The 27818-nt window shown below is 50.3% G+C and overlaps 2 pseudogenes; one reads left to right on the top strand and one right to left on the bottom strand.

The window, feature by feature from the left end:
* LOC138821879 (chromodomain Y-like protein) overlaps window positions 1-18308 on the top strand; it is a 108014-nt pseudogene extending 89706 nt beyond the window's left edge.
* A 1908-nt stretch (window positions 18309-20216) lies between these two features.
* LOC138821880 (MTRF1L release factor glutamine methyltransferase-like) lies at window positions 20217-27613 on the bottom strand (annotated as a pseudogene).
* Window positions 27614-27818: the final 205 nt, after the last annotated feature.

The following is a 27818-nucleotide window of genomic DNA, read 5'->3' on the forward strand; positions in this document are numbered from 1 at the left end:
GGGCTCATCCATCTCAGGAATGTTCCTGGGTTGTGAGTATCCTCAAAGAAACAACCTTGCTCCCACCCCAGTGCCTCCTGATTTCCCACTAGCCTCAACCATCAGTCGGCCCCTCCCTCATCTGCCATCTAGACTAAAGGGTGAGCCAGCAAAGAGACCCACCTCTACCTCTGAGAATGGCAGTCAGGGGGCCCTAGAATCCCCTAGAGGAAGTCTGGGGGCAACACGGGTTTGACTCTCGCCCTCATTCCCTGGGTGTCCTGTTCCAGTGGCATGCTTACCTCTGTCTCTGGTCGAGGAATGAACACTGGGGGTGTCATCTTCAGATTGAGCCAGCAAAAGTGCCAGTGCCCATGGATGTACTGCACAGGCATCCTGCAGTAGACGACAGCCAGGTTTTCAATGGTGAACCCAGAGTGCCAGGACTTTTAATAGCCATGTGGCTGGGTCGAAGATTCTATCACTGATGGTCTAGGTTGTCAGTTGAGGTCATGGCTCCAATGGCCTGATCTGGATCTGGGATTGTCCTCCCTCTTCATCTTCCTGCTAATCACTTGCCACCCCCCTCTGGACACTCCCTCAGCCTATACCTCCCTAGCCCTTGGACAGTTTCTTCTTATCTGACCAGAAAATAAACTCCGTGAGCCAGGGGAAATTGAAACTCTGTGACCCACCCTGAGCCCTAGGGTCTACCCTAGGCTGTTTACCTCTGCAGTCAGCGACCACTCAGATTTGTATGTCATGAAGTTGCTGATGTCATGAATGGGTCAGTGGCTTGGTCCTACACACTAGCTTTAGGCACTGGAACTTTCCCCACAGAGATTGTGAATGGTTGGCTCCCTTGATCTAGGGACTCCATACCAAGGCTTGCATGCTCCCTTCTTCCTTCCTTTCCTCCTTTTCTCCCTCCATCCTTCCCTCCTCTCTTTCTCTTTCCTTTCTTTGTGTCACTCCTGGGCATGAACTCAGAGCCTGGGTGCTGTCCCTGAGCCTTTTTACTCAAGGCCAACAGTCTACAGCTTGAGCTGCTAATCCACTTCTGGCATTTTCTTTTTGGTAGTCAGTTGGAGATAAAGAGTCTCAAGCCTCCTAAGTAGCTAGGATGACAGGTGTGAGGCACCAGCATCCAGCTCAAACCAAGATTTCTTCATGTGCTGTTGAACCAGCACTGGAACCTTTCATCTTGTATGACTCGAACTCTCTCCCCCCCAGGAAATGGCACACACTGTAACGTTTTGTTAGATAAATAGATGAGCATCTGTCTATGACAATACTACAGAAAAGTCCCATCCAACTCAGGTAAGCATCCTGGGTGGGGGTAAAGCCTGATGTAGCCCTCCCACTGTTCTCCCTCCTCCCTCTTCCCACCCTCCTGGTGCCACCGCACTTAACTCTTTTGGTTCCAAGGACGTGAGCCATGTACTCACTGTATTCTGGGGCCTCTAGGATGCCTATCTTCTCAAAGATCTCTGTCCAGCCACTGACCAGCTGTATTGCACTCTATTCCCCACTCAGCTGTGAACAAGGTTGTCCTGAGTTGAAAGCTTGGCTCAAGGGGCCTCCTCTTCACTCCCTAGTGCCAGACTGGATGGTCCACCATATCCGGCCCCCAATTTTCATGGTGCAGAAAAGGATCCCTGAGGCATCCTGGGTCTCTAAGTCTCCCAGAGTCCAGTACAGGTCCTGGGAATTGTCTCTGCTCACAGCAATCAGGCTTCAGATGGCAAGGTCACAATCTCTGCTCCCCACAACATTCTCGAATGTAGTGATCACCCTAGAGAGAGCCGGAGGAGAATTGGCAGCTGCCAGAGAAAGCCAGTCAAGGCACGGCGTTCATATCAGGAGACCATTTGGCTCCGCAACTCTGCTTGTACTGCTTGAATATCATTGTTTGGTGGCTGAAATGGTCTTTCTCATTTGACCCATTATCCCAAGCATTAGTAGAAATTGCCAGCTTCAAGGAAAAAAACCTGGAAAAGCTGGCATTTCAACTTGTCCCAATCAAACTTAAAGGGTTCCAAAGTCAGTGGTCCTCTTTTCCTTCCAGACAGCATACAGCAGGTTACAGAAAATGGCATTCAGAGAGCCCTAGCTAACTGCCATGTTCTGATACCAAGCAGGCTCCAGCAGGGGCAAACACTTGCCTACCATTGTCCAGCTGGAAACAGCCCAGGAGGGACACAGATTGGAGTCTGCAGGACTCCAGGGAGGACTACCCACCAGTGCACTGCCCCTAGAGTGAATCCACGCCACCACTGGGGGCCCGGATCCCCCTCCCCAGATGCCCACTTACATGGTCAATACCCTGGGTAAGATTTTCCTCTCATCCTCAGTCGTGGTGAACCATCTGCTATGTCACACCGTTCATCACTTCCCAGACCCTCCTAGATTCAAAGCCCCTGCCCTACTATCTCCCATCTCATTCCCTATTTATGTTTGGCAGACTCATTCCCAACCTTGAATTAGCTCCAACTATACACACCAGAGCAGACTGTCTGGCTGGAAGAGTGCGGCTGTGATCACAGTAGCCTCATGATCCTTCTGGCTAAAGACAGAAGGGCAGGTGTCCACTCTGGTCTGCGGTTCACACAGGCCTCCTAGAAGAGACCCACGCAGGTCCAGCAGCTACTGTGGGCTGCAGAAAAGGGGAAGAAAGAGGTGGAAAGGAACATCTACTGAGACCTTCTCTAAAGGAGCCATGAAACGGTGAAAGAGAAAACAAAAATTATGGCTGGGCTCATACTGGACATTAATTGAAAAAGAATAACAAATACACACATACACACAAATAAAATGCTTTTGCTCTTTTTAGACAAGGTGACTGTACAATGAGAAAGATGATATCTCTCTCTCTCTCTCTCTCTCGCACACACACACACACACACACACACACACACACACACACACACACACACACATATACACAGATTCAGAGCAGTGTCTCTCCTGAGTTTGTTGGTTTCTCACCTGGGCAATGTACTAGCTGGAGCACAGGGGTTCCCTTGTCAGAACCAAGGGATCTCACCCAAGGGGAACAATGCTCTCATAATGCAGACGGGCCAGACCCTTCCCATTGGTAACAACAAGCCTTGACTCACCATTCACCAAAACCCTGGACCAGGATGCTGGGTGAAGGAGTTCCGAGACATGTGGCTTCTCAGAGCCTGGACAGAAAACAAAGCAGGTGCCTCCAGAAAGGTGTCTGACCTGGGGTGGGGGCGTTGTTGGGGACTTTGATGGGGTCCTAAAGGCTATATACATGGATGGACTCCCTACTTCCCTCCTACATACTTCTGGGCAACTTGGCAAATTCTTGGTGAGGACTACGAGACTAGATGGACTGGTAGCACTAGCAGAAGCTGGCAGAACTGGGAAATGTGATCACCCAGTCAGAACTGTTGACAGCTGGGGTTGGGGGTACAGGCCGTTTATATGTGTGTCAGAGGGGGTGTGTTTTTCTCCCAAATACCCACCTTCTATCTGACCCCAGTGCCCTCACCTCTGTAGTGGGCTCTTCTGGGAATGACCTCAGGTGAAAGGGTGACTGAGCGCAGAAGACAAGGGCTCACACAACAACGGGTTCTATCTTCTGCATCCAACAACTCCTGCCCAGCAAAAGGGAAAAGAACCGAGAAGGTAGGTGTGGAGGTGCAGCTCCCCACTTCTGACTAAAGCCACCAGGTTCCCACCAGGGAGAGGAAGGGTGCAGATGCACAGCTGTGTGGTTCCCACTGCTCCAGGCCAGGGGTTCTGTGGTGCCCCCTCCTCCCCATCCCTGCAGCTCCCCTTTTCCTGGAACACTGTCCACTAGGGATGAGGGTGGGATCTCCAGGTGGACACCCACCTCCACCCCCCACCTCTGGGATGCATTTGTGGCAGAGCCAGGACAGACTGTGGGGCACGGGGGAGGCGCAGGCAGGGCAGGATGGGGAGGCAAGAGGCAAGGGTCCGGGTCCTCGAGGGTGGGGAGGAAGGGTAGAGTGGGGGACGGGGTTTACAGGGGGTTTGTGGAGTGCGGGAGCTCAGGTCGGCCACTCACGTGTGCTGCTGGAAGAAGCTGTAGGCTGCGACTCCGCGTGGCGCCAGGAGTCTGAGAACCGAGGGCTGGAACCACGTCAGGGCCACCAGCAGGCCAGGGGCGCAACATCTCCGCCAGGTGACTGCTAGAGGCTCCACGGGTCCCAGCCAGCAGCGCCATGTTTGAAACCCAGCGCGGGCGCGTGGTGTAGCTGTGCGCAGCCTCTGCTCCTCCTCAGCCACCACCGCAGCCTCAGCGGCCTCCTAATCTGTGGCGGCCGCCGCCTCAGCAGCCACTGCCTCTGCCGTGCTCCCCACACTGGGACCTCAGACTCTGGGCCACCATGGCTGGGCGCCTCCGAGGGGCTGGGTGTGGCGATGTGCCTGCCATGCAGCTCCACATGCTCTGCGCTCCCGGCCAGGACCCACACTATGAGCGGAGCAACCGCCAGCCACTGAAGCCGTTTCCACGCGTGCTAGTGCTCATGCTCGCTCTTCTCCCAGCTCTCTCTCTGCCCCACATTCCTTTCCTTGGCCACCCACCCCTGCTGCACACACACCGCTGCCCCTGGAGCTCCTGGCCATTGCTGCCACCAAAGTGTGCTCCTGGGCCCCGCCCCCTCCTCCCCTGGGCCCCACCCCCCACCCCTGGCCACAATTGCAGCCCTGACTGGGCCCTGAGGCTTCTAGACCATGGCAATTGCAGCCTTACCTCAGCTCAAAACTACCCCCACCCCCAGTACCGGCCCAGGGGATCGAATCTCCCCTCAGCCCCACCTCCGGAGGAGACTCTCCTCCATCCCCCTCCACTCCACACACCAAGCAGTTGCATGGTGACACTCCTGTGTGTATGTGTGTTTGTGTTTGTGTCTGTGTGATTGTTGGGGATAACCACCTCTCAAGGCCTCAGAACATAGCACCCTTTGGGATGACTCAGCACACAGCACACTTCCAAAATCAGCACAAACCACCCTGTGTAAATGACTCAGCACACAGCTCCCCTTGAAGGACTCAGCATGTAGTATGCTGAGTACTCTACCCAGCACCCTTTGAAGGAGGGAGTCTATAGCCCACAGTGTAAAGGACTCAGTGAATGGCATGCTTTGAAACACTCAGCACATAGCACTCTTTACCAGGGACTCATCACAATCTGTGTTGAAGCACGCTGTGTAAAACACGCAGTGCACAGCTTCCTTAGGTAAACTCAGCACACAGAACAATTTTGAAGGACTCAGCACATACCACACTGTGGAAGCTCTCAGCACACAGCACCATTTGAAGGACAGTACAGAGCACCCTATGGAAAGGACTTGGCACACAGCACTCAAAATAAACTTCATCCCTCTCTTCTCAAAGGCTCACACATAGCAGGACTCTTTAGGATGCATTAGCACACCACAACTTTTGAAGGACTCAGAGTACAATACTTTTTGTAATGGACTCAGCAAAAAGCCCCCTTTAAAAAAAACCAGGATGGCCCACTCTTCTCAGGGATTCAGCACATAGCACCCTTTGGTATGACTCAGCAAACAGCATCTTTTTAAGGACTCAGCATATAATTCTCATGAGGGAAGGACCCAGTAAATAACGCCCTGTGAAGGACTCAGCACATAGCTGTATGTCACAAGTTCAGCTGTCATTAGAATTAGGGTGCTTTCTTCAGTATCACCATTCTTCAGAAACACTTCACAAATCCTACCAGTTCACATTTAGACAAGCTGTGTTTTATGAGGGAAGTCAACTGGGGGTCTTGAACTCAAAGCTTGGGGGCCCTGTCCCTGAGCTCTTTGATTCAATGCTAGAGCTCTACCACTTTGAGGCACAGATCCAATTTTGTTTTTTGGGGTTGTTCTTTGACAGGTCTTATGGTGATAAGTAAGGCCAAGTTAGGGTATCTGTGGGCAAAGGCTCTTAGCTCAGCCTGGAGCTGACCTCTCCCTTCCCTGTGTCCCTGGAAAGCTGGGCCTCCTGTAGCTCTCTTGGCCTAGGGTGGAACAGACCTGCTCTGGCATCAGCAATCTGGGTAAGCAAAAGTCAGCTTGGCCCTAGTAACTTGCCCAAATTGAACTCTAGAGGATAATGGCATGAGACCGCATGTTCCATGTGTGGCCACTAGGGGGCAGGAGTGGCCCACAATAGGGATTGTACTTGCGACTTGTGTTTACTCTTGCTTCCCTGGGGCCCCCAATCATGATTCAAAGCCACCCTGGACAGAAAAGTCCTTGAGACTCTTACCTACAATTAACCATCGAAAAGGAAGTGGGGCTGCATACACACACACACACACACACACACACACACACACACACACACACACACCACATGAATGCAAAATCAGAGATTTCTACACTGCAGTCTTTGGGTATTCTCTACTTTTTCCCCCACTAAGCCTGGTGGCTGCTGGGCCAGGTGTTTGGTGCATACAACATCACCTGGCATCTTCAATTTTGGAGGAACAGAATGGCTAGAAGGTCAACCTTCCCCCATCCCTGCTCCTTGGTTGGGTCATCGTCTATCCAGGCCCTTTGGGGCTCCTTTACAGACTCGCCAAGATGCCTTCAAAAGGCATCACATACTGGGCACTGGTGGCTCATGCCTGTCATTCTAGCTACGCAGGAAGCTGAGATCTGGAGGATCATGTTGCCAAGCCAGTCTGGGCAGGACAGTGTATGAGACTCTTATCGATGAACCATCAGAAAACAAAAATGGCATTGTGGCTCAAGTGGTAGAGTGCCAGCCTTGAGAAAAAGAGCTCAGGGACAGCCTTCACGACCAACAACACGGAGAGGCATTGCATGATGTCTTTGGGATTGGCATGGGCCAAATATAATTGGAATTAATTATAATTGGAATTAATCAAGTCCTCCAAGACAAAGCAGTACCTCCTTTAGTCCTGTGCTCCTCCATCTCGTCTCACCCCCTGGCCTTGTCCGTGCTTTGGGTCAGCATGGGTCTGGCTGGATGGGAGGGCTCCAAGGAAGATCCCAGAGCAATCACCCCACCTCCTTCTGCCCTGCTCACCCTGATGCTTCTGCTCTTTGCCATAGACCTTCTTCCTGGAATCTATCCATGAGGTTATCACCACCATCATAGTGGTGAGTGGTGGGTGTGGCCTAACTAGGGGCAGTCAGAGGTGGAAGTAGGTCTGGGACTAGGAGCTTCCACTTTGCCTGTGGGCTGAGGCCTGGGCTGACTTTTATTTCATCCTGAGCCTTGCAGTGGTAGGGAGACAGTTTAGACTTTACATTGAGTCAGGTAAGATCAGAATCTGGAGGACCACTTGTGTGGGGAAGGATGTGGGACTCAGGGGGCCACTGTTGTTGGTATTTTCTTGGGACTCCCCTCTCCCTCTCTCATCCCTCAATGTTAGAAGAGAAGCTTCAACTCAGGGTGTGGGAAGAGGAGGCATGGGAATATTTTGGGGTGAACCAGACTTGTGCTTCATATTCATCCTAGCCCCTACTTCCTATTTATCTGAGGAATGGCCATATGGGTTTGGGAGGGGGAAAAATCATCCTAGCTGAGAATGTGGCTCAGTGGTAGAGTGTTTGCCTAGCATGCCAGAAGTCACCAATGGGCCACCAATAGGCAATTAGATGTCCCTTCAGTTTGGGCCCACTCCCTTCAGCCTCTGCCCTACCCTACCCCCAGTTTAACCTTCCCGTTGCCCGGCAGATGGAGGCCTGAGAGAAAGCCATTTAGTCACCTACTTCTGGTGGCTGCCAACGCTTTTGAGAGTCAGTATGTCACATAGAGAGTCATCATCCGCATCAGTCTACCGGAGAAAGTGAGAAAGCACTCCTCCCCTGAGCCTGGAAGCTGTGGGCAGATCTGGATGTGGGGCATCTGGGGCAGGACCTGCTCCTTGGGGGAGTCCACTATGGGGTCGGGAACCCTGACCTCTCCTCTGGCAGTTTCCATGCTGTCTTCAAGTTGCTTCTGAAGCAGTGTTGGGGAGGGGGATGGGAGGCTCAGCCTGTGCTGGCATCTGGAAACTGCTGTCTGTGCTTTCCCTTTCTAGGAGTGACAGCAGCTCCACAACACTCTCCTCTTCTCGATCTTCTCCTGAGACAGCCAGTGCATGCACTGGGCTTTTTCACAACATAGCTCATTCAGGACCAACATCTGCTCTTTACACACCATGAGGGACTCCTTGATAGTTTGGATGTGTGCCAACAGCTGGCTGCATCAATGGTGGAGCTCACCTGCTGGACTCTGGAAGTCCACCTCATCAGGCAGGTCATGGATGAGGGTCTGTGGCTCCAGCTCAGTCTGGCCCTGAGCTGCTGGGTTGGCCATGGGGTGCCTGAAGCTAGCCCACCATTCTTGGGTCAGGAGTTTCCCCCTGTGGATCTCATCCTCCAAGAGCACTCTCAGAGCCATATCACTCTTGGTCTGGGGAACATCTCCATCCTGTGTGATGGTCACATGGGGTGGGGGGGGATTCACCTCCTTAACTTTTGCTTCTCCAGGGCTCATGCCTTCCCCTTCCCCAGGGAAAGCCAGGAAGCTCAGCTGGGCTTGCAGGCATTCCTCCTGTGATCTGGTGGCTTCCAGGCACTTGAGAGTGTCCTGCCACTTCGGGGACACCACCTGGTCCTTCCAGTTTGTTGAGCCCTTCACTTGCTTCAGCTGCTCCAGCAGCTGGATCTGCCTCTCTAAGTGCTGCTGCAGGGCCTCCTTCTCAGACCACAGTCGCTCATTGGAGACAATGTGCCATTCACAGGAGGTTCTGAACTCCTGCACTGGCCCAGGGACTGCTCCTGCTGCTCCTGAGCTGCTTGGCTCTCTCTCGCTCAGCCACCACTATCCATTTCTCTATCTTCTTCTCTGAACAGTCCTACTGCTCCCACAGATGTTTCTTCATCTGCTGCTCTGAGTCCAGGATGCTGGCGAGCTCCTCCTTCTCAGTGCTCACCCTGTGGAGAGCGTTCCACAGCAGGGCCAGCTTTTCCTCCGGTTGTCTATCCCACACACATGCACATCGTGGGGTCTCAGGGGTCTCCTGCTGATCCTAGGCTTTCTCCTCCAGTCTCTGCAGTTGCTCCTGCTGCTCCACGTTCTGAAGACGGAGACTGGTTTTCCTGGACCTGGATGTGAAGTTGTTCCTCCAGGTTATTCAACTCCATCTTCAGTACCTAATGCCCTCCAGCGCTTGTTGGAACTTGCATATTCTCTTCTTCATGTTGCTCCTCTGTATCTACAGCACGTCCACCTTCTCCTGCAACTCTGTGTTCACTTGCTCCAGGTCATCAGAGTTTCTGGTATTTTCCTCGAGCTGAAGGATCACATCATTCAGCTGTGTGAGGAACATTTTGGTCTTCTCCTTTGCAGCAGTGACCAGAGAAGCCACTATCTCCAGCTCTGCCAAACGCCACTCTGTAGCTTGTAGGCAGCTGGTGAGAGCTTCATGCTCCCTTTCTCTGTCATCAGTGGTCTGCTGCACTTGGGCCAGTACACATTGTAAATCGCTTTCTGCTGAAACCAACCGCTGTATGGGTACCTTTTGGATCTATACCTCCATTTTTGTTGCTGCATGTATCTGGGCTATCTTCTCCCTCTCTTACTCCCATTGACCCTGCGGGTCTGTCTTTCCCAGCTTCAGTGGTAGGATCTTGGCAAAGAGTGCCTGGTTTCTTCTTTTCTGTTGTCCAGGGTGGGCACCACATGCAGGTAGCACCTCTGTGGATCCTTGGTGGTATTGGGACCCTTGACACTCTGGACCCTGGTGGCTGTGACTGTGTCCAAAGGCAGGGTAGGCCCATGGTCGACATCACCTTTGGCCGGACTCTCCATTCAATCTGGGTCCCCAGTGGTGTTTATCTTGGGGATCCCTCCCTTTTTCGTGTTCTTTGTTTTCTTGAATGTTTCAGGTCTGTCGGGAGGATACTGCTGGTGTTCTTGTGGCAGTTTCTTGCCCACAGTTCTCTCATTGATTCTTATTGTTTCAGACATCTGAGCAATGGGACGGGAAAGTTGGGCTGGCCACATTCCCAGGCTCTAGGAAATCCTCTATTCTCCCACTCACCGACTAGGACATCATTTCCTACTCTACCTCAAAGTCACCTGGAGTCTCTTGCTCACCACTCAGCCACCTCTACCTTCCTCAACTGCTGGTGTCAACCAACAGAGGGAATCCAGGTGTAACTGGGAAGCATGGAATGTGGGCGTGGCCACTATTCTTGTATCCCATTGGGCAAAAAGAACCATGAAAGAATGGGGGTGTGCCTGGAATCCTGTGATGCAGACAGAATGGACAGAGTCAAGATGACAGCAGCCCCTTCACCAGGAAACTCTGTCCAATCCAGTTGGGGACAAGAGGGAGACCTGCTTTAGCCTGATGGCTGCACAGATTGTTGTGTATGTCTGTTTGTTGCCAAACCTGGACCTTGAACTCAGGATCTGAGCACAGTCCATGAGCTGTTCTTGCTCAAGATTAGCCCTCTACCACTGGAGCCACACAGCTCTACTTTTGCATTGTTGGCATTGAGGTTGGACAGGGGTCTTAAGGATTTTACTTCCTAGGGTGACTTTGACCCTGATCCTCCTATCACAGCCTTTTAAGTATCAAGGAGGACTGCTGAGAGCCACTGGTGCCTGGCTAATCATTGGTCGGGATTATGGCTTCTTCAGTAGCCTGCAAGCCTTCATCAATGCAAGGTGAAGTATCCTTTGGAGTCAGATCACTCAGACCCAGATGGCCATAGTGCAAAGGAAGAAAATGTAAAAACGCCATCACACCACTTTTTTTCTGTGCATTTCCCCCCCCCCCCCTGCACAAGGCCTGAAGTTCTAGGATCCCAGGATAGGCTGTGTTTTCAGCGGCTGCACCCCAGCCTATGGTGATGAAAGCTGAGGCACTGTTGCCATGACCTGAGTTCAAGACCGTGCTTGGCAAAAAAAAAAAAAAAAAAAAAAAAAATAGGGTCCCTGGCTTGCAATTCACGCCTTTTCTCCTACCTTTGAATTTGAACTTAAGGCCTGGGTAACTGAAGCACGGTGGATGAAGGGGAAGCTCACCATGCTTGAAGTCAAGAAAATAAGGCTGGTCCCTAGGCCTGAATTCAAGACCCAGCCCTGGAAACATTCTATTCATATACATTGTAAAGGTATGATTTGTACTTACGTATAAATGTTGAGTCCATGTCCTCTTTGTTGTAGTTATTTATTGCATTTTTGTTTTATTCATATATTTTCCCTTTTTTTTTTTTTTTTGGTCGGTCGTGGGGCTTGAACTTTGGGCCTGGGAGCTTTCCCTCAGCTCTTCAGCTCAACGAGAGCGCTCTACCACTTGAGCTACAGCGCCACTTCCGGTTTTCTGGTGGTTTATTGGAGATAGGAGTGTCACGGTCTCTCCTGCCCGGGTTGGCTTTGAACCGAGATCCTCAGATCTCAGTCTCCTGAGTAGCTAGGATTACACGCATGAGCCACCAGTGCACGGCTTGTTTTCCTTTTTTTATTGTGAATATATTGTACAGAGGGGTTACAATTACATGGGCAAGATAATGAGTACATTTCTTATCAAGCATTGTAGCCTCCTCCTTTGTTTCCCCTTCCCATCCCTTCCCATCCTCCCCTCCGCCCCCACCCAATCCTCCCCACTCACCCCTGCCACCCTGCACCAAAGTTGTGAAGTTCGTTATTGACAAAATGACTTGTACACCTCATTGTTGCAATGGGTCCACATGTATCCCTATTTAAATGAATTGTTTTTCCCCTTCCCCTCCACAAATTATACTGACATCAAATACAGTGAAAGCATGGGTTATACTGTGGGGGAGGGTCATTCAAAGCAACAAAGAAATAGTCTTATAAATGTGTTAGAAACAATCACAAGAAAGAAAAAAACATTTGAGCACATATCTTAAGGTTCATTTCGCTAACTTCACCTTAACTGACCTTTTCTGCTTGACTCAGACATATACTAGATATTGCAAATAAGGGAAACCATGGGACCTATGTTTCTTTGGACCTGGCTTACTTCACATAATATAAGTTTTTCCAAGACTTTCCACTTCGAATAAATGTGGCAATGTCATTCATTCTGATGGAGGCATAGAATTCCATTGTGTATATATACCACATTTTCTTGAACCATTCATCTACTGAGGGGCATCTGGGTTGGTTCCATATCTTAGCTATAGTAAATAGTGCTACAATAAACATAGTCGTGCTGGTAGCTTTAGTGTGGTCTTGTTTGTAAACATTTGGGTAAATGCCCAAAAATGGGATTGCTGAGTTATAGGGGGGCTCTATGTGGAGTCTTTTGAGGAACCTCCATATTACTTTCCAAAGTGGTTGAACAAATTTACACTCCCACCAACAATGCAGTAAGGTTCCCTTCTGTCCACATCCCCTCCAGCATCTGTTGTTATTACAGTTCTTGATTATAGCCATTCTAACTGGGTGAGGTGGTATCTCAATGTTGTTTTGATTTGCATTTCTTTTATGGGTAGGGAGGTTGAGCATCTCTTCATGTGTCTATTGGCCATCCTTCTTTACTCTTCAGAGAAGATTCTCTTTAAGTCTTTTGCCCACTTATTTGTTGGGGAATTATTTCTTTCAGGATTTGTTGTTGGGGGATTTAACTTCTTGAGTTCCAAGTATATTTAAGATGATGTGCTGGCACAAACACACAAACACACAAACACACACACACACACACACACACACACACACACACACACACACACACACACACACACACACACCAAGCCAGAGCATTTGCCAGCCCCCTGCACAAGTTCCATCTCTAGCAAATCAATATTAAAAAAAAAGAGAGAGAAGGGAAGGAAAGATTTGCTCCTGGAGGTGATATAACCAGTGCCAAAATTCCAGTGGAGTTCTAAGATGTGGAACAAGATAGAGAGCCACAGGCAGAAGGTACAACAATGCACAAAGTTCCCTGATGTGTGGTGTAGAATCGGTGGTGTGGGTGGAATGAAAGTTCTGTGGCTTCTGACATATCTGGCAGGACATACAAGGCTGGGTCAAGGTTTGTACTTGAGTCACAGGGAAGGCAGAGGCTAGAGGTCCCAGAATGGTGCCCAGGGGAATATGAGCTTGGCTTTTCATCATGGACCCCAGCCATTTCCTGTGGCTGGAAGACTATTTTTCACAGCTCCTGACCCTCAGGCCTCCTTTACATGGAGGAGTCAGGGCAAATGCAGGGAAGAACACTTGCTTAAGTAAAGCTTCTAGCCCAATGCCAGTGGTGGCTCGACACCTGCAAATCCTAGCTACTCAAATGAATGACTGAGATCAGAAGTCTTGGGTCAAAGCCAGCTCAGGTCAGGAAAGTTAGTGAGACTCTTCTTGCCGATGGACTACCAAAAGCCAGAAATGGAACTGTGGCTCAAGTGGTAGAGTGTCAGCCTTGAAGCAAAAATTAGAGAACAGAGCCCAGACCCTAATTTCCAGCCCCAGTACTGGCACATAAAAAATAAAGAAAAGCTTTCAGGAGTTCCTAGTCCACTGTGGTGAAAGTCCAAATTAGTTGGGTGCTGCTGGCTCATGCTTATCCTCCTAGCTCCTCAGGAGACTGAGATCTGAGGATCATGGTTCAAAGCCAGCCTGGGCAGGAAAGTCCAAGAGACTCTGATATCCAATGAACCACAGGAAAACTGGAAGTGGTACTGTGGCTCAAGTGGTAAGCTGAAGAGCTGAAGGGACAGTTCCCAGTCCCAGAGTTCAAGGCCCACCAGACCTGCTTGAACCTCACTCTGTGGCTCTAGGTAGAGTAATTTCCAGTGGACCACTAAGGGTCTCCCAATATCTAGGTGTCCTACAAGTCTTGAAAGCAGCCTCTTTGGGAGCCTTTGCCTACAGAGTGGGCCAAAGTATCAGAGAAGGTTCTAGCCTTGGGGCCTGGAAGTCATCAGCCAGGTCATCAGAATGCCATCTGTCATGGGTGCAGTGTGGATCTGAGCAGTAATTCAATATTTTAGACCAAGTTTCTGAGTCAGGAGGGGCAAGAGCTGCAAGATGGCACAGCAGGTAATGCCTACTCATGGGGGCAAATTTGTCAGGCACACCTTGGGTGAGTGTTGAGTTGGGCTCATGAAAGACTTGTAGGCTCAGGAATCCACAGCTGACTACCTGCTGCTTGTAGTAGTGGCTATCCCGAGTCCCAGGGCTCAGATCCCTGCTTTGGTCACCACTGTTAAGTGGCAGATGAAGGTCTGCAATCATGTACTGAGTATAAACCAGCATCTATCGTGTTCTTCCCTTGGTCCTGTACCCTATGCATGGATGGAGGTGCAGGTTCCATGGGACTTACAGTCATGGCCCAGACACCTCAGCCCAAGAAGGAGTTGGGGAGAAATAACTTATGTGTCAAGAGTTTACTATGACTATGCCTCTGGACTGCCCCCAGTTCTAGCTCAGCTCATCATTGCTACCTTCCTCTGTGTGTGTGTGTGTGTGTGTGTGTGTGAGTGTGTGTGTGTGTGTGTCCATGGGCACATCTTGGTACTAGGGCTTGAACTCAGGACCTGAGCTCTGTCCCTCACTTTTTTCATTCAAGGCTAGCAACTCTACCACTTGAGCCACAGCTTTTCTTCCAGCTTTCAGGTGGTTATTGGGAAAGGAGAGTCTCACACACTTTAGAAAATTTAGCTGGTGATAAGAAATTTACTCATTATCTTGCCCATGTAATTGTAAGCCCTCTGTACAGAATTTTCACACAGAAAAAAAGATCCCACTGATACTAAAAAAAAAAGAAAAAAAAGAAAAGAAAATGTGAGCTAGGCTGCCTCTGAATGCCAATCCTTAGATCTCAGCCTCCTGAGGAGCTAGGAATATGAGAGCATGAGATATTAACATCTAGCCACACTTTCCTTCTTGGCTAAGACAGTGTACCGCTCTCCCAGCCTAGCACCCAGCTACAGCTAACCTTTCTTCCCCTCCCCCTACTCCTCCAGGCTTCAGAGGAATCCTACCCTCCCCTGAGGACATAGAAATTGGATGCTTGACAGGTTTGAGCTTTATGTTCTCCACACAGTCAAGGGCTGCTGGGAGCTGATGTGGAGATCAGAGATCTAGGCCAGAGCAAGGAGACAGCTGTTAGAACAGAAGACAGTATGAAGAGACATCCTTGCAGCTGGATGCCAGTGGCTCATGCCTATAATCCTAGCTACTCAAGGCTGACACATGAGGATCAAGCAAGATTCAAAGCTAGCCTGGGTGGGCAGACTCTTATCTCCAATGAATCACCAAAAAGCTGGGAAGCAGAGCTACTGTAGTTCAAGTGGTAGAGCATGAGCCTTGTGCAAACAAGCTAAAGGATACCACCTAGGCTGTGAGTACAAGCCATGGTACACACACACAAACACACACACACACACACACATACACACACACACACACACACACACACACTAACATCATTAACAGGTGCCAGTGGCTCATACCAGCAATCCTAGCTACTCAAGAGGCTGAGCTATTAAGATGGCAGCTTGAAGCCAGCTCAGGCAGGAAAGTTCGTGAGACTTTTATCTCCATGAAACTACTAAAAAAGATGAAAGGTGAGCTGTGGTTCAAGTGGTAGAGTGTTAGATTTGAGCAAAGGAAGCTCGGTGCCTAGGGCCTGAGTTCCAGCTCTAAGAGTTGTTTTTAAAGAGACCTTTTGCCCTCCCATCCCTCCTCACGCCATAAATCCAGATGTTGATGATCCTAGATCTCACTTCCACTCCTGCCACTTCCACAGCACCACCACAAGTGGCCTGTTTCTGGCCAGCTCTGGGTTAAGACGTGAACGTACACAAGGGGAGCATACCCAGGTCAAGGCTAATGCCCCAGAACATTGAAGTATTGGCCATACCAGTCTCTCCTCCCCCAATTCCCTGGCTCTGGAATCTAAAGTCTGTGCCTCTGTATTCTGGGCATCTAGAATTCTCTAGAAGGATTTTAGAGGGCCAGCTGGGGCTGGAAAATAGACTTGCCTGAGATAAACTATGTTGACATTTCCTAGACACCAACAGACACTTCCAAGCCACCTTGGCGTCACCTCCAAAGTAGCCCGGAATCCTCCTTGCTTGGGCGGCCTTCAGTCCATTATCAAGCTGGAGTTGGTGAGAGTCATCGGCAACCTCCTTCCCCCACTCACTGCCAGCCTTCTGAGAGGGACATGCAGCCAGAGGTCTAGCTGAGGAAACGGGAAGGACATCCCATGTCTGACTTCCCCACCCAGAGACAGGCAAGACTTTATTGCAGCTGCCCCGGCTGACCCAGAATCCCCTGCAGGCGGCCAAAGATTTGGACAGCTGGACTTGGGCCCCGCCCCAAAGAAAAGCTTGAACTCAGGGCTCTGGTAATTTAGGACTCATTGTAGACCCTGATAGGAGGCTAAAGGCAAGGTCGGTGTGGAGGAGGGGCACCATCTGAGGTCAGAAAGAGGCAGACAGGCACCCAGGAAGGGGACAGAGAGATGAGGAAAACACACACACACAAATATGGCACTGGTGTCTCACACCTGTCATCCTAGCTACTCAGGAGGCTGAGGTCAAAGCCAGCCAGCACAGAAATGTCTGTGAGGCTCTTATCTCCAATGAACCACCAAATAGCTAGTAATGGAGCTGCAGCTCAAGTGTTAGAGCTCTAGCTTTGAGCACAGAAGCATAGGAACTTCACCTAGGCCCTGAGTTCAAGGCCCGGGTCTTCTACATCCAAACACAGAGACACAGATACACACAGACAAAAGATACACAAACAAACAGACATATACAGTGGTAGCCCAAAGCCTCAGCAGTCCCTGAGAACCCTGAATATTCCACTCCAGATATGATGGCACTACCATCATCAGAGCCAATGTAGACAAAACTCAGAGCCTCTCACATGTCTGCAATGGTTCACAACACATCATGGCATTTCTACTGTACACACTGTTATGCAGAAAATTCAGCTATCTTTTGTTTGGTTGTAGGTTATGGGGTTTGAACTTTGGGTCAGCAAGCAGACCCTCAGCTCTTCAGATGAAAGTGTGCACACTACTACTGGAGCCACAGCACCACATCCAATTTTCTGGTGGTTCATTGGAGATAAAGTCTCACAGACTTTCCTGCCCAACCTGGCTTTGAACGGTGATCCTCAGATCTCAGACTCCTGAGTAGCTAGGATGACAGTTATGAACCACTGGCAGCGCCCGGATACACCCGTCTTTTTTTTTTCTTCAGCTCTTTTCTTTCTTTCTTTTTTTATTGTGAAAATACTGTACTGAAGGGTTACACTTACATGGGCAAGATAAGGAGTACATTTCTTATCAAGCATTGTCGCCTCCTCTGCAGCCACCTTCTTTTTTTTTTTTTAATTGTATTTTATTTTATTTGAGAACATACTGTACAGGGGGGCTACAATTACATGGGCAGGATAATGCATACATTTCTTACCAAGCATTGCAGCCTCCTTGCAGCCACCTTCTTATACCAAGGGAAAACCCAACTCATCAAAACAGAAAACACATTTAACCCTGCACTTCAGACTTGGTCACCAGCATCCAAAACCATTCTTCCACAGATTGAGAGCATATAATTGACACTACCATTCCACCCCTGCTCCCATTCACCCACTCCCTGCCTACCACAGGCCATGACCTCTGGAGTTCTTGGTAAGGCACCACCCACCCTATGGCTTCACACTGGGGTAAATCTGGGGACTTCTTAGAAATGTCTGTACTGTGAGGTCAGCATCTGGTCTCACAACCACAGCAACCCTACTACTTCACCATCTCTTGCAAGCAAGGAAGGAGTGTGTTTCTTTCTTGTTAGGTTTTTTTGTTTTTGTTTTGGTTTTGGTTTTTTGGTTGAGGGGCTTGAATGCAGGGCTTGGGTACTGTCCCTGATGTCTAATTTTCCTCAAGGCCAGTGCTCTACCACTTGAGCCACAGTGCCACTTCCGCTTGGAGATTGGACATGAGGCTCTGGAAGAAATTTCCTGCCTAGGCTGGAAATGAGATCCTGTGGATCTCAACCTCCCGAGTGGCCAGGATGACAGGTGTGGTATGACAAGTGTGAGCCACTGGCTCATGGCTTAAGGTATTTAGTCCTGCAGAATTTCCACCTAGTCCTTCTCTAGACACTACCACCTAGACACGCCTCTACCTCCCTCAGGGACAGAAAAGGGATGCTAGAATCTGGGTGGAGCCATGGGGATTAAAGGGCCCCCTCCACATCACTAACCCCCTCTATGCTCCCATCTGCCTCCTCCAGATTTGCTGGTCTTCCTGGGCAGATCGGACCCACAAGGAGTTCTGGGGCATGCCCTATGTCTCCGTGCCCCACCCAACCGATACCTGAGGACTTCTGGGGCCAGCTGCTTCATGTCCTGGTGGAAGACATTGGGAGGGTTGCTGACAAGTGGGCCCAGGGGTGCCCAGGTAAGAAGGACTGTGCAGCTTCCCTCTGTCAGAGGAGACACAAAGCATGGGTGGATCTACTAAGAGCTTCACGGCATAGCCATCCACCTGCCACAAAGGTCACTGTGAGCACTGGGAGAACTGTTTTATGGTGACAGCCCTGGGGCCTGACCTCATGGCCCGGCTCTGTCCCTGACTTGTTTTGTCTCCAGCGGAGTGCTCTTTCACCTGAGCCACCGTGCCACTTCCAGATTTTTCTGTGTATGCAGGACCTAGGAATCGAACCCATGCTTTCCTATGTGCTAGGTGATCCCTCCACCTCTAAGACAAAATCCCAGCCCTAGAGAGCTGTTCTTCTGTGACCCTTCAGGCCTGTTTGGGACAGTCTCGCGCATCTATACCAAGTCTCTCACCAGCAGCCCTGGCTGGAAATGAACATGCTCTGCTATGTTGCCCATCATCTGTAGCACCTTTGCTCTCTGCGCTTCTTTCAGATCCTCCTTGTTAAGCAAGACCCCCTTTTCAAGTGCTGTCTCCAAGAAGCCCTTTCTGATCACCTTGGAAAAGCTGGAGCCTCTCCGCTGTGCAGGCTGCCAGTCTTATCAGGCTCTGACTTCCAGCCAGTGTGGGTTGAGAATGCACGAAGGGGAAGGCATGGATTCCACCACCGGATTTGTGAAGGTCCTGATACACCACCCAGGGGCAGGTGTTGTATCACACTCCGTGAGATGGGGCTCAAGGCCTATGCAATCTGTGGGCAACATGACAGGGCCATTTCTTTGTGTGGGCTTGAACTGAGGATCTGGGAGCCGTCTTTCTGAGTTTTATTGCTCAGGGCTGGTGCTCTACCACTTGAGCCACAGCTCCACTTCTGGCATTTTGGTTGTTCTATGGAGAGTAGAGTTTCATGGGCTTTCCAGCTTATGGCTGGCTTCAAACTATGATCCTCAGATCTCAGCCTCTTGAGTAGCCAGGATGACAGGCATGAGCCCCAGGTGATGGGCACCAAAGGCTTTTTGGATTTTTTTGCTTCTGTTTATCTCCTGTCAACTAGCAAGCCCAAGTTAAAATAATCATTACAGGGGATCAAATTCCTCTCCTAGGTCAGTTAATCCAAGGAGATAAAGTGTCTTTGGAAAAGGCTAGTCTGATTTGGATTAGGGGTGTTTGTGTGTGTGTATGTGGGTGAGTGTTGAGGATACCTACCCTCATCTCTGTGGTACCTCATCCTCCCAGCAGGGAATGCATCCAGGATCCTGACCCCAAGGGAGGTGGATGGGGGAGGGTACCTAAGGTCACATCCAGGGGGATGATCTGAATTCTGTCCTGCAATAGATAAAGCCTGGACAGATAAAGGAGAGAAGGAGACGGTTAGGGGAACATCAAAGGGAGCCCCTTAACTTTGGCTACATGTACCAGCGAGAAAACTGAATACATCTTTCTTGGAAGTCAGATAAAAGGTGGACACTGTTCATTTATTTCATTGTTGTGTTAGTCCTAGGGCTGGGATTCAGGGCCTGGGTGTTATCCCTTAGCTTCTTTTGTTCAAGGCTGAGGCTCTACCACTTGAGTCTCAGCACTACATCTGGCTTTTTTGTGTGTGGTTTTGGGGAGCTAGGTGGTTTATGGGAGATAAGATTCTCACGCACTTTCCTGCCCGGGTTACTCTGAGCCACAACCATCAGACCTCAGCCTCCCAAAGAGCCAGGATGATGGGTGGGAGCCATGAGCTCCTGACTGCCACCATCCAATTATAATCCCTTAGGCCCAGGGGCAGGCCACCCACACTATACCTCCTTGCTGGGATTAGGAAGCAGATATGAGTGGGTTTGATACTTCAATAGCCTACCTATCTTTGGGCATTGTTCTGGGTCAGTCTGATGGAGGCTTCGTCCTTATCAACAGCAATGACTTGGCTCTGTCACGAGAACAAATGTCCCCCCGGGAGGAATCAGGTCTGGGGTCTTTCCTCTGTACTCCGCCCGCTAACCGAAACAACACTCCCGAGCAAAGGGTAGTACACTTGGAGTGTTTTTATTGTCTTATAGCCAGGGTCTTGTCAGATAGGTGGGGGTATAGGTCAGAGGCCCTGGATTGTGCTGGGCAGGGGGACAAGGTGACACCTTTTCATCCACTTTCCTTCAACGGTGTAGCTGAGGGATGTGGGGAAGGACTCATGAGATGGACAATGAATAACCGTCATGGTCTAGCCAGGGTACAGAGGGGCTTAACTCATGAAGCTGCTTCAACAGGCTGAGCAAAACAGCTCCTGACCCACAGCCAACCTCCAGAATGAGAGGGCCACCTTGGGTTCCAGCCACATGGGGATGCTGGGCCACCTCCTCCAACACTCATTCTACCAATTCCTGAGAGAGAGAGAGAGAGAGAGAGAGAGAGAGAGAGAGAGAGAGAGAGAGAGAGAGAGACAGAGACAGAGACAGAGACAGAGACAGAGACAGAGACAGAGACAGAGACAGAGACAGAGACAGAGACAGAGACAGAGACAGAGAGACAGAGACAGAGACAGAGACAGAGACAGAGACACAGAGAGACAGAGAGACAGAGAAAGAGAGAGAGAGAGAGACAGAGACAGAGACAGAGACAGAGACAGAGACAGAGACAGAGGGCCAGAATTACACTTAAGGCAGATGCTGATGGCTCATACCTATAATCCTACCTACACAGGAGGCTGAGATGTGAAGATCTTGGTTCATCGCTGGCTCAGGAGGAATATCTGTGAGACTCTTATCCTCAAAGAACTAACAGAAAATGGTAAGTGATTCTGTGGCTCATGTGGTAGAGTGCTAGCCCTGATCTGATGAGCTCAGGGACAGCATCCAGATCCAGAATTCAAGCCCCACAAAAGACAAGAAGTGGACTTCCCACCACAAGAAGTGGACTGAATAACAACCACTGTCATAGGAAGCATGGCAGAGAAATCAGGCCAAGATTCCTGTCAGCTGGCGATCATGAATAGGTTACCTGGCTGGAAAAATGAATAGAGTGAAGGATCCCTTCTTCATGGTGATAGGGTAATGATGAAAGACAGCAACATTTTGTTTCATGATCCCATACCTGTTGCAGGATTTATAACAGACCCCATCTGAGCCCTTTCCCGGCAACTTCCTGTCATATGCTCACAGAATTGTTGAGAACTGTATCTGACACCTGCTCCCTCTGTTCCTGGCCCTGCTCCAGAGATCCCTCTGTATTAGTCCCTTATTTACTCACAACTGTCCTATGAGGAGACTGAGGTCCGATGGTTGACATCCAACCCAGAGCTCCACCTGTGGTCAAGAATTGGCTGCCATGAACTAAGAGTTTGGGACAATCCATCTAATATGATGACTGAGCTGCGCGATAAATGTCTACCCACCCCCACACCTCCCACACACATACACACAAACACATCTCCACCGTCCTTCGCAGACAAAGATGTTTTAGTTTCTTTTTTTTGTTGTTTGTGGGGCTTGAACTCTGGGCCTGGGTTCTATCCCTGAGCTCTTCAGCTCAAGTCCAGTGCTCTACTACTTGAGCCACAGCACCACTTCTGCTTTTCTGGTGCTTTATTGGAGAGAAGAGTCTGAGGGTCTTTCCTGCCCAAGCTGGATTTCACCAGTGATCCTAAGATTCAGCTCCTGAGTACTTAGGATGACAGCCATGAGCTACTGGCACCCAGCCAAAGATGCTTTTCTATGCCTGTCATCCTATCCCTTCAGGAGACTGAGATCTGAGGACTGCAGTTGAATGCCACCCTCTTATCTCCAATTAAACACCCAAAAACGTTGCAAGTGGAGCTGTGGCTCAAATGGTAGAGTGCTAGCTTTGAGCATAAAACAAGGAATGGGACCCAGGCCCTAGTTTTAAACTTTTTCTAGCATAAATCCACCCAAGAAAGGGAAGCAGGTGAGCACATCGGAGCTCAAAGCTCACACATAATACTCAAGACTCACAGAATAGACTCCATTGTGCTCTGAGTCTCTAAATTCTATGTCCTAGGTCATGGCAGTCTTAGATGGGACTGACCATGCACCAAGTCAGGACATTCAAGTACAATCTAATACTGAGAAACCCGTGACCTCATCAAGGACTCAAGATCTCTCACTGTCCTGCCTTGACACTGGGCAGTCAGGTGAGATCTAGTTATCAAACCAAAGGATATTGGAATGAATGAATTCTCAGCCAAGGGATGCAGACTGGCGGGCTCTAGGTGCCTCTATCTCAGGAGGAGAAAAGGGCTGATCCACCTCAGGAATGATCCTGGGTTGTGAGTATCCTCAAAGAAACAATGCAGCTCAGAGCCCAGTGCCTCTGGTGTTTTCACCAGCCTCGACCTTCAGTCCGCCCTCTCTAAATCCCACATCTTCCATCTAGACTAAAGGCTGAGCCAGCAAGGAGACCCAACTCTAACTCTGAGAATGGCATTCACGGGGCCCTAGAGTCCACTAGAGGAAGTCTTAGAGCAACATGTGTCTGATTCTTTCCCTCATTCCCTGGCTGTCCTGTGCCAGTGGCCTGGTTTCCTCTGTCTGTGGTTGAGGAATGAACACTGGGGGTGTCATCTTCAGATTGAGCCAGCAAAAGTCCCAGTCCCCAAGGATGTACTGCACAGGCATCCTGCAGTGGGCGACAGCGAGGTCGTCAAGGGTGAACCCAGAGTGCTAGGACTTTTAATAGGGATGTGGCTGGGTTGAAGGCTCTATCACTGATGGTCTAGGTTGTCAGGTGAGGTCATGGCTTCAATGGCCTGGCACACCTGATCTGGGATCATCCTCCCTCTTCATCTTCCTGGTTATCTCTTGCCACCCCCCTCTGGACACTCCCTCTCCCTATCCTCCCTAGCTTTTAGACACTTTCTTCTTATCTGACCAAAAAAAAACTCAGTGAGCTAGGGGAGATTGTAACTGGGTGACACACCCTGAGCCCTAGGGTCTACACCAGGCTGTTTCCCTCTGCAGTAAGCAAACAACTCAGATCTTGGATGTCGTGAAGTTGCCAAGGGGACTGTGGCTTGCTCCTACATACTGGCTTCAGGCTCTGAAACTGTCCCCGCAGAGATTGTGAATGGTTGGCTCCCTTGATCCCGGAACTCCAAACCAAGGCCTGCATGATTCCTTCTTCCTTCCTTTCCTTCTTTTCACCCTCCATCCTTCCCTCCTGTCTTTCTCTGTCCTCTCTTTGTGTCACTCCTGGGCCTTAAAATCAGAGACTGGGTGCTGTCCCTGAGCCTTTTTACTCAAGGCCAACAGTCTATGGCTTGAGCCACTCATCCACTTCTGGCATTTTCTTTTTGGTAGTTAGTTGGAGATAAGAGTGTTATACGCTTTCTTTAGCTAGGATGACAGGTATGAAGCAATGGTATCCAACTCAAACCAAGATTTCTTCATGTGCTGTGGAACCAGCACTGGAACCTTTCATCGTGTATGACCCGCCCCCGTCCCCCTGGGCTTGACACACACTGTAATGGTTTGTTGGATAAATAAATGAGCATCTGTCTATGACAATACTACAGAAAAGTCCCATCTAATTCAGGTAAGCATCCTGGGTGGGGGCAAAGCCTGATGTACCTCTCCAACAGTTCTCCCTCCTCCTCTTCCCACCCTCCTGGTGCCACTGGACTTAACTGTTTTGGTTTCAAGGACGAGAGCCATGAGGTCTTCACTGGACTCCAGGGCCTCTGGGATGTCTATCTTCTCAAAGATCTCTGTCCAGCCACTTACCAGTTCTGTGGCACTCCATTCCCCACTCAGGTGTGAACATAGTTGCTGTGAGGTGAATGCCAGGCTCAAGGGGCCTCCTCTCCACTCCCTGGGGCAGACAGGATGGTCCACTATATCTGGCCCCCAAGTTTCATGTTGCAGAGACAGGATCCTTGAGGCATCCCAGGTCTCTGAATCTCCCAGATTCCAGTGCAAGTGCTGGGAATTGTCTCTGCTCACAGCTGACAGGTTGCAGATGGCGAGGTCACAATCTCTGCTCCCCAAGACATCCTCAACTGTGGTGGTCAGCCTAGAGAGAGCCGGTGGAGAATCAGCAGCTGCTGGAGAAAGGCAGTCAAGGCACGACATTCGTAGCAGGAAACCTTCTGGTTTGGGAACTCTGCCTGTGCCGGTTTGAAAGTCATTATTTTCGCCAGGCAATGGTGGCTCACGCCTGTAATCCTAGCTACTCAGAAGGCTGAGATCTGAGGATCGCGGTTCAAAGCCAGCCCGGGCAGGAGAGACTGTGAGACTCCTATCTCCAATAAACCACCAGAAAAGCAGAAGTGGCGCTGTAGCTCAAGTGGTAGAGAGCTCGCCTTGAGCTGAAGAGCTAAGGGACAGCGTCCAGGCCCAGAGTTCAAGCCCCATGACCGACAAAAAAAAAAAAAAAAACTCATCTTTTGGTGGCTGAAATGGTCCACTAATTTGACCCAGAATCCCAGGCGTTAGTAGAAATGCCACCTTCAAAAAAATAACCCTGGAAAAGCTGGCATTTCACTTTTCCCTATTAAACTTAATGGGTTCCAAAATCAGTAGTCCCCTTTTCCTTCCAGACAGCCTTCAGCAGGTTACAGAAATGGCATTCAGAGAGCCTTAGCTAACTGCCATGTCCTGATCCCAAGCAGGCTCCAGCAGGGGGAACACACTTGCCTACCATTGCCTAGCTGGAAACAGCCCAGGAGGGACACAGATTGGAGTCTGCAGGACTCCAGGGAGGACTGCCCACCAGTGCACTGCCCTGGGAGGAAATCCATGGCAACATTGGGGACCTGGAGCCCTCTGCTAAGATGCCCTTGGACACCATCAATGCCCTGGGTAAGATTCCCCTCTCATCCTCTGTCGTGGTGAACCATCTGCCATTTCACACCATTCATCACTTCCCAGACCCTCCTAGATTCACAGCCCCTGCCCTACACCCCCTATCTCGTTCCCTAATTATGTTTAGCAGACATATTCCCAACTTTGAATTAGCTCCAACTATACACGTGAGAGCAGACTGTCTGGCTGGAAGAATGCAGCTGTGGTCACAGTAGCCTCATGAGCCTTCTGGCTAAAGACAGAAGGGCAGGTGTCCACTCTGGTCTGTGTTTCACACAGGCCTCCTAGGATAGACCCACGCAGGCCCAGCAGTTACTGTGGGCTGCAGGAAAGGGGACGAATGTGGTGGGAAGGAACATCTAATGAAACCTTCTCTAAAGAAGACATGAAATGGTGAAAGAGAAAACAAAAATTGTGGCTGTGCTCATACTGGGCATTAATGAAAAAAGAACAACAAATACACACATGCACAAAAATAAAATGCTTTTGCTCAGGCTAGGAAGGTGGCTCAGTGTTAGAGCGCATTCCTTTCATGCACAAGGCCCTGGGTTCCATTCCTCAGCACCACATAAGATAAAAGATAAAAGCCGGAAGTGGTGCTGTGGCTCAAGTGGTAGAGTGCTAGCCTTAAGCTGAAGAGCTGAGGGACAGCACACAGGCCCAGAGTTCAAACCCCACAACTGGACCACCCAAAAAAAAATGCTTGTGCTCTTTTTAGAAATGCTGACTGTACAATGAGAAAGATGGTCTCTCTCTCTCTCTCTCTCTCTCTCTCTCTCTCTCTCTCTCTCTCTCTCTCTCTCTCTCTCTCTCTCTCTCTCTCTCTCTCTCTCTCTCTCTCTCTCTCTCACTCTCATACACACCTAAACACACAGACTCAGTGCAGTGCCTCTCCTGAATTTGTTGGTTTCTCATCTAGGCAATGTACCAGCTCAAGCACGGGGGTTCCCTTGTCAGAACCAGGGGCAACCACCCAAGGGGAACAATGCTCTAATAATGTAGAACTACCCTGCCTCCCCCTTTCTCCAGGGCCAGACCCTTGGGAACAACCAGCCTTGACTCCCCATTCACCAAAACCTAGCCTAGGACTCTGGGTGAACGAGTCCCAAGACATGTGGCTCCTCAGAGCCTGGACAGAAAACAAAGCACGGGGTCATGATGCCTCCAGAGAGGTGTCTGACCTGGGGTGGGGGCGTTGTTGGGGACTTTGATGAGGTCCTAAAGGCTATATACATGGATGGACTCCCTACTTCCAGCCTACGTACTTCTGGGCGACTTGGCAGATTCTTGGGGAGGACAAGGAGACCAGATGGACTGGGAGCACTAGTAGAAGCTGGCAGAACTAGGAAATGTGATCACCCAGTCAGAACTGTTGACAGCTGGAGTTGGGGGTACAGGCTGGTTGTATATGTGTCAGAGGGGGTGTATTTTTCTTCCAAATACCCACTTTCTATCTGACCCCAATTCCCTCACCTCTCTAGTGGGCTCTTCTGGGAATGTCCTCAGGTGAAAGGGTGACTGAGCACAGAAGAAAAGAGCTCACACAGCAAGGGGGGGGGGCTATCTTCTTTATCCAACACCTCCCTCCCCAGCAAAAAGGAAAAGACCTAAGAAGGCAGGTGGTGGGTGCTGCTCGCCACCTCTGACTAAAGCCACCAGGTTCCCACCAGGGAGAGAAAGGATGCAGATGCAAGGCTGTATGGCTCCCACTGCTCCAGGCTAGGGGCTATGTGGTGCCCCCTCCTCACCTAACTCTGAAGCTCCCTTTTCCTGGAACACTGGCCACTAGCGATGAGGATGGGATCCCCGGGTGGACACCCACCTCCACCTCCCACCCCTGGGGTGCATTTGTGGCAGAGCCAGGGCAGACTGTGGCGCATGGGGGAGGTGTATGCATGATGGGTAAGGGGAAGCAAGAGGTGGTGTTCTGGTTCGGCTGGGATGGGGGGAGGGTAGAGTGGGGAGTTGGTAGGGGGTGGGGTCATGGGCTGCTAGCCCGCAGGGCAGCCACTCACGTGTGCTGCTGGAAGAAGCTGTAGGCTGCGATCAGTTGCGCAACCGGCATCTGAGGACCCGGGGCTGGGACCAAGTCAAGGCCACAAGCATGCCAGGGGCGCGCCATCTCCGCCAGGTGACTGCAAGAGGCTCTGTGGTTCAGAGACGGCAGCACCATATTTGAAAAGCAGTGCTGCTGAGAGGGGGCAGGGGCGTCTGCGGGTGCATTTCGGGGCTGTGCGCAGCCTCTGCTCCTTCTCAGCTCCTCCTCCCCTGTGTAGGCAGCTGCTGCTGCCTCCACCTCAGTAGCAATAGCTGCCTCATCGCCACATGCTCTGCACTTCTGGCCAGGACTCACACTATGGACAGAGCAGCCGACAGCCACTGAAGCCGTTTCCACTGTGTTAGGTTTTTTAAAAAGAGGTAGCCGAGTAAGAACTGCACCACGCATGTGGTATTCAGGATAGGGGTAGGTTTATTCAGTAGACCTGCTGGGACCAGGCAAGGTTGGCACTCCACGCAGCTGGCAAAAGAAAAAGAGGGATGTTTGGCCCCAGATTAGGCCTTATATAGGGTAGGGATACGGGGAAGGGTGTGTCCAGGTAAAGGGAAGTGGGATCAGGTGGGAGAAAGGTGTGGCCACATCAGGTTAAGAT

This window comes from Dipodomys merriami, unplaced genomic scaffold, assembly GCF_024711535.1.
Source record: "Dipodomys merriami isolate MVZ:Mamm:240054 unplaced genomic scaffold, mDipMer1.0.p SCAF_949, whole genome shotgun sequence".
Classification (NCBI taxonomy): Eukaryota; Metazoa; Chordata; class Mammalia; order Rodentia; family Heteromyidae; genus Dipodomys; species Dipodomys merriami.